Source organism: Pristis pectinata, chromosome 1 (genome assembly GCF_009764475.1).
Source record: "Pristis pectinata isolate sPriPec2 chromosome 1, sPriPec2.1.pri, whole genome shotgun sequence".
Classification (NCBI taxonomy): Eukaryota; Metazoa; Chordata; class Chondrichthyes; order Rhinopristiformes; family Pristidae; genus Pristis; species Pristis pectinata.
In genome coordinates this window covers 39,794,628-39,800,954 of record NC_067405.1, presented here as the reverse complement: position 1 = coordinate 39,800,954, position 6,327 = coordinate 39,794,628, and positions in this window count along the sequence as shown.

Genomic DNA, 6,327 nt, shown 5'->3' with positions numbered 1-6,327 from the left:
CCTTAATTGCAAAAGAAGTCACATGACTATAATTCCTTGAAAAATAGCATTTTTAAAATTTTTCTGGCACTGTTAGCCTTGGCAACAATTTAAGATTTCATGTAAATTTTGTCCAGAAGTCTATTAAGAGGACTTGAAAGTGTAAAGAAGCATGTTAATTATGGCTTACCCATTTCACTGTAACAAGTACTTTTACTAATCTGGTATTGTTTAAGAAAAAGCATTCACAGGCTTTTTCATGATACAATTCTAGACTACATTGGTAGTATGTTGCTTTGGCTGAGGCTTGGCTGTTAGCTAAATTAAGCCATTGTGACTCAAAATCCTCCTTTAATAAGGTTCATGCTGTCTACAACTTCATCATTTTCTGCTGAATGATAATTACTTTATTCAATCATGTTCAAGGTTTTAGTGAAAGCTAGCATTGATTGATTAACTTCAATTACCATGCTTACATTTGCATAGATAAAAACTGCTTTTCAATTTGTGAGTGGCACAGCAGTGGAAACCCTGCACTGATATTTGCATTTCAATGTGAACAGTGAAGAATAAAGGTGGAAGAGAGGTCTGATCAGAGCTAAGCCCTTTCTGCTTCAGTGCCTCTGCATTTTCCGTAAACACTCTTGTTATGATGTTGGTTTGTACAAACCACGCGGAGGTAACTGACTGTGCCTCAGTTTACAGGATACAGACTCGCTTGACAGGTTTACTGTATGGATTAAGAGGGATCTTTATCCAGTCTTTTGTAAATACTGAAAGTTACACAGCATGATATCAATAGTTAGCTGCAGTACCTTAACCCTTTAGATACACTGAAAAGCGTAAAGAGAAATAACCTGAAAAATTCAGTACATATTCCTGTTCAGTGAATATTCCTGCTTTCAAACTGTGTGCAGTTTGATGTAAAAGAGCATCATATTTTTGACTTTGCAGAAGTTAGAAAGGAACACTACCAATGATCATAATAAATTTATTTAATGGAGTGTAAATGATTTTGGATACTCTTTAATAAATCATAAAGAATATTTATGATTGAATAAGTTTGAAATTTTAAGCCTACATTCAAATAAATTTGGGAGTATATTTTGAATCATTTATGTTTTTTAGACTGCATTACATACCATGGGTGTCTAATCAACAGTATATATTGAGTGTGGACAACTGTAATATTTTTAATTACTTTAAGTAAATGGTTATCTCCAACATTGACAATAGATGTAAACTAGTTTCTCTGCAGAATTTTTTTCCAATAAAATAGTTAAAAAATGTTTTGGTGACTGTGTGTTATGTAGGACGAGAAAACTAAAATGCTTTACATTTTTCTGGAACAAATGAAACTTCTGTACTGCTTAAGATGCAAAAAAAAGGTTTTATGAGTGTGATACAAATTACTTATGCTGTTTACTGGTAAATGGAAGTGGGAAGAAATATCTTTTAGTAGCATAAGCCTACATTTTAGCCTACATCCAGCTTCTGTTAATGCTGCCATTGTAACTGTTTGAACAGCAACAGCACTTAAGCGTTTGACTCAAGTCCCACTGAAAACTAAAGAATAAAGGAAGAAATACTGAAATTTAGGCCATCATTTTGAGATGGTTTTAAAACTGCAGTTGTTGACCATATTTCTTGCAAACTAAGAAATCTTAGGGCATTGCAGAGATACTAGTTGTAAATTTTCTGCTTGACTTCTTTGAGTTCAATAGTGAATGTTTGTTTACAAATGCAATTAAAACATAAGGAACATTGGTCTAACGATTTAGTTCTTGCTGTACTAATGGATGTGACATAGAACAATTGATACATCTGCTCCAGAAAAAAGGTTTCTGCTCTTTGATCAATACGCAGGTAACTGGAAATATGAAGCCATATGCTATGTAAATGAAATATGGAGTATATGAACCACATGCTATGTAAATAAAAAATGGAGTATATGAACAGGCCTTTGGTTCAGTTATCAACAAATTTGCTGCTTTGGGTACATTTTTCCATGTTCATTTCAAACCCTTCCATACACCACAATATAATAATTAACAGTTACTGGTTATATTAGGAAATCGTTGCCAGATTTGTACTCTCTTATTCGGAAAATTTGACAATTTTTGATTTTGCTTCCTTCCCTCCTTTCAACATATGTTTCATGAAATATACTTATCAATTTACTCCTTCTTTCCCACACTGATCCAAGACAAATGAATTTCCTTTCAATTAGTGGAAAAACTGTAAACAGCAGACAGGGTTAAATACTTATAATTTCAATTTTTCCTATTTCTTCATATACTTCTTCAGTGGGTAATATACCATTGATGAGAGACTGCAAAATGATTCAAGAATGTAGAGGTTTAAGGACTAAAGTGTCTTTGTTATGGTTGCATTACTTAATCCCATAATTGTGATTGTAGCTAACATTCCAACATTAAATATATTAAACAGAATGTACATATCTATGTTATTTAGTAAGGTCTACAAATTAAGGAATATTCAATTTTGTGCTTTGTAGAAGATACTTTATAGAAGTGTACTTATTACTTCCATTTTAAAAAGTCATATTTTTAAAGCTTCAAATTTAACATTTGCTTTGCCAAGTGAATAGTGCCTGATTAATTCTGTTCCCCTTAAAGAGATTACTGGAAGGAACAATATCTGCATTGTGAAATGCACTCTTGGTTCTTGCACCTTATGTGATTGGCTCTGAGCATAAGTTAAGGTATATCCACAGCACTATTTGAGTACAAGACTCCATCAGTCCATGCCATAATTATACCAGATTTTGGTTGTTTAATGTAGTTTTGTAGCCACTTCGGTAAAGAAGTTCTCTTGTTTACCACACCACTGAACAGTTCAAGACGTGGTTCAGTCTCTGAACCTACATACGTAATAATCTATTTGCTGTGCCATTTTACCTTCAATAACAGACAGCTGTTACTGCACATATTCAGTGTTTCCGTAGTGATTATGTATAAGTAAGCAGTAATTGTTCTGGAAACAGCATGTTTGCCTCATTTTGTTTCATTAATTACAGTTATGATAATGTCTTTAATCCCATTCTCATGGAGTGTGAACAACTTTCTCTATAATCAAAAATGTCTTTGCTGTGAGTTAGACCACACATATACAATTATGGTGTAGCAATGGTTAACTGATTTATTGTAGTTTCAAGAAGAAGACATGACAGATTTGTCTAGCAATACCAGGATTGTACAATATGAGACTAAATTCGTGCAACTGGCAATAATTGACAGAAGAGTGAGAAAAAAAAGTTGCTTTTGTATGCTGCTGTTGGCTAACATGTCTGCTTAGGAGGATTTTAACCTTTTCAACCAGAAGTTGGATATGCTTGTGGGAACTGTCTATCTGCTTAGAAGCCACATGACAGTTAGTTTACAACAGCTTGTCACTTTGACCTCAGCAGCTATTTCTTATCGTATGTATCAGGGTTCCTGTCAAAGGACAACACAATTAAATTTTTAAGCATCTGCAGTTCAAAAACTGTATAAATTCCCTAAGCTGTTTAGTGTCAGTCCACGTTGATGTCCCAAATATGTTTTGGATTCACGATGTGTATAAGTCAAATATGAAATTAATAAGACTTAATATTGCCGAATCAATGTATTTGGCTTTGAATTGTTCCAGTGAATCTAATTGCATGCATTATTTATGTAAAGTAATATTCTAACAACAAGGTCTTGTCACCTATGCTCAAGATATTAGGGAACTGAGTTCTGAAAAACTACTCTCAAATTGGAGATGCATAATTGTTTTCAATTGTTTTTTTAGAAACATTTCCCAAGGTACAAGAATATAGTTTGCAAACAGAAATAAAACTAATAAGGTTTTGCATTTAATTTTTTTCTATATTTAGAGGTATAAACAGCTAGTCGTTTATTTGAAGGTAGAAAAATCATTTTAAGTACATTACAATTAGCATTTGAATCCCACTGAACGCAGAATAGGATAGCTGCTTGTATTAAGTAGTGACCAGAAGGCTAAGCAGGATGTCATAAAATCAGAAAAAGCTGGAAACACTCAGCTACGGAAAGAGAAACAGCTTCAGGTCAAAGACCCTTCATGAATTGAAAAGCTTTTCCAGTTCCGATAGAGCGTCTTTGACCCAAAATGTTAACTGTTTCTCTTTCCACAAACGTTATCTGACCTCCTGAGTATTTCCAACATGTTTTGTTTTTATTTCAGATTTCCAGCATCTGCAGTTTTTTCGATTTTCAGTGATTGTCATAACATCAACTCTGTGAGGTTTACAACCTGTTACATCCCTGGAAACCAAGTGGAGGACTCAGTCTGTACAATTTTTTTTGGATAAAAACACAATGTTTCTCAGTACTTAAGGTTGTGTAAATAGACTTTGAAAACAAACTGAATGTACTGAGTCTGTCACAAGCTTTGAGCATCAGGTCTAATTTAAATCTTTGGAGCCTGCAAGAGAAAGGTTTTAGTTCCAATATTTATATACTGCTTCAACAGAAAGTGCAGAGAATAAATCTGTGGCTGAGAAAAGATTCCCTTTAAATGAAATGATGCCCATTAACATTAGGTCTCTGCTGCAGAATAATAAAATATAATTGTTCTGTCCTTTGCTGCTGTAGGCATGTTTATCACTTTACATGCATGGTATGTTTATTATTAGTTTAATATTGAACTGCTCTTTTATCCAGAGGTATTTTTTGAGATAAATAATGTTAATGTAGCAGAATATGTTGAGTACACATTTTTATTCTAACAATAAAATAGTGCTTATAAGTAACTAGATTGACTAGATAGCAAAACACTATGATTTAATAATACCTAATAATGAGATTGAGATAACAATGAAAAGGTGAGTCAAACTCACATGAAACTGAACAAAACACGAGTTTTTTTGGAAAAAACCCACTTAGATAGGCACATGGATGACAGAAAATGGAGGGGTATGCGGGAGGGAATGGTTAGATTGACCTTAGAGTAGGCTAAAAGGTCAGCATAACATTGTGGGCTGAAGGTCCTGTACTATGCTGTAATGTTCTATGTTCTAAGCCAGCCATATTTAGACAGGAATTTCAATAATCATATTGTTTGTTCTTTGCAATCTTTGTTGCATTTAATTATCAATAAATTGTGGCTCAAAAGAGAAATTGGTTATTGTTAAATAAATGATACATTGTAACAAAATAAAAGCATCCTGTTTGATAAGAGCTATTCAAAAGAATGTTTAGTGATGCAAATGATGGTTACTAGAAAACATAAGGTTCAGATTTAACTCCTGTAGTTGACTTATCACTTAACCATCTGCCAGTATATTTCATCTGCAGTGTTCACAGACAGCTGAAGTGCTCACCTGAATCATGTAGTAACATCATGAATTCATGTACATTTGTGCCCTATGATTTGCAAGGGACACCAATGGAGCTCTCAGTGGTTGTCTAGGCAGAACAGCAGACAAAGCTCCGAAAGGTAAATGGTGAATTCATTTTTAGGTTCCCCATGATTTCAGCCCCCACCATTCAGACCGACCAGTGGATCACTTGCTATTGCATGGAGTTGGAACAAGACCAAGGTGTGCAGCTTATCCCTTGTTTGTCAATGAGGACCAGCTCTCCACGTGGAGCAGACCCCCTTCGTTGAATGGGTGGTTGTCTGGTCAGTTCTCCAAACCTAGATTATATTCCTAAAGGCTCTTAAAAATACTTTTTCCAGTAGTTACATACCAAATCGTTTGTGTATTACATTTTATAATGATTTTCATAGTTGCTTTACTGTGAAATTATACTTCTTGTCACAATAATTGAAAGTGTTGGTCTTCCAGCCAGTATCCTCTTGGATTGCTGCTTGAGTTTGGAGTGAATTGAATGGCACTTTGCTGGCTTCATTTCAGTGTGAGGGAGGAATAACCTGGGACTCGATGCATGATCGTGATCTTCTGCTCACTGAAAATGATCTGGTGTCACAGATTTAAATATTAAAAGATTGAAAGTAATCCTGTTAACCTGGGTATTACTTCCCTTGAGTATTTTACATATTCTAGCATAAAATTGAGCAGGTGTTGTTTGGTTTTACATTTTTTTTCTGGAGCTTATCCTTTAACAATAAATCAAAAAGCATCGCACTACATTTCATCACACTTCATTTATCTTCCTTTATCTAAAGGTTTGATTTTGAATCAACTGTTCTTGAAAACTATGACAAAAGCTTATTTTGTCTAAGACAATTTTATTGAATGTGTACTTTCATTCCTACAGTACTGGCTTATCAACTTTATATGGCCAGTTTATGGAGGTGCCATTTTTAATTAAATTGGTATAAGCATTTAATGGGTACTTCTGAAATAAATATCAAAAT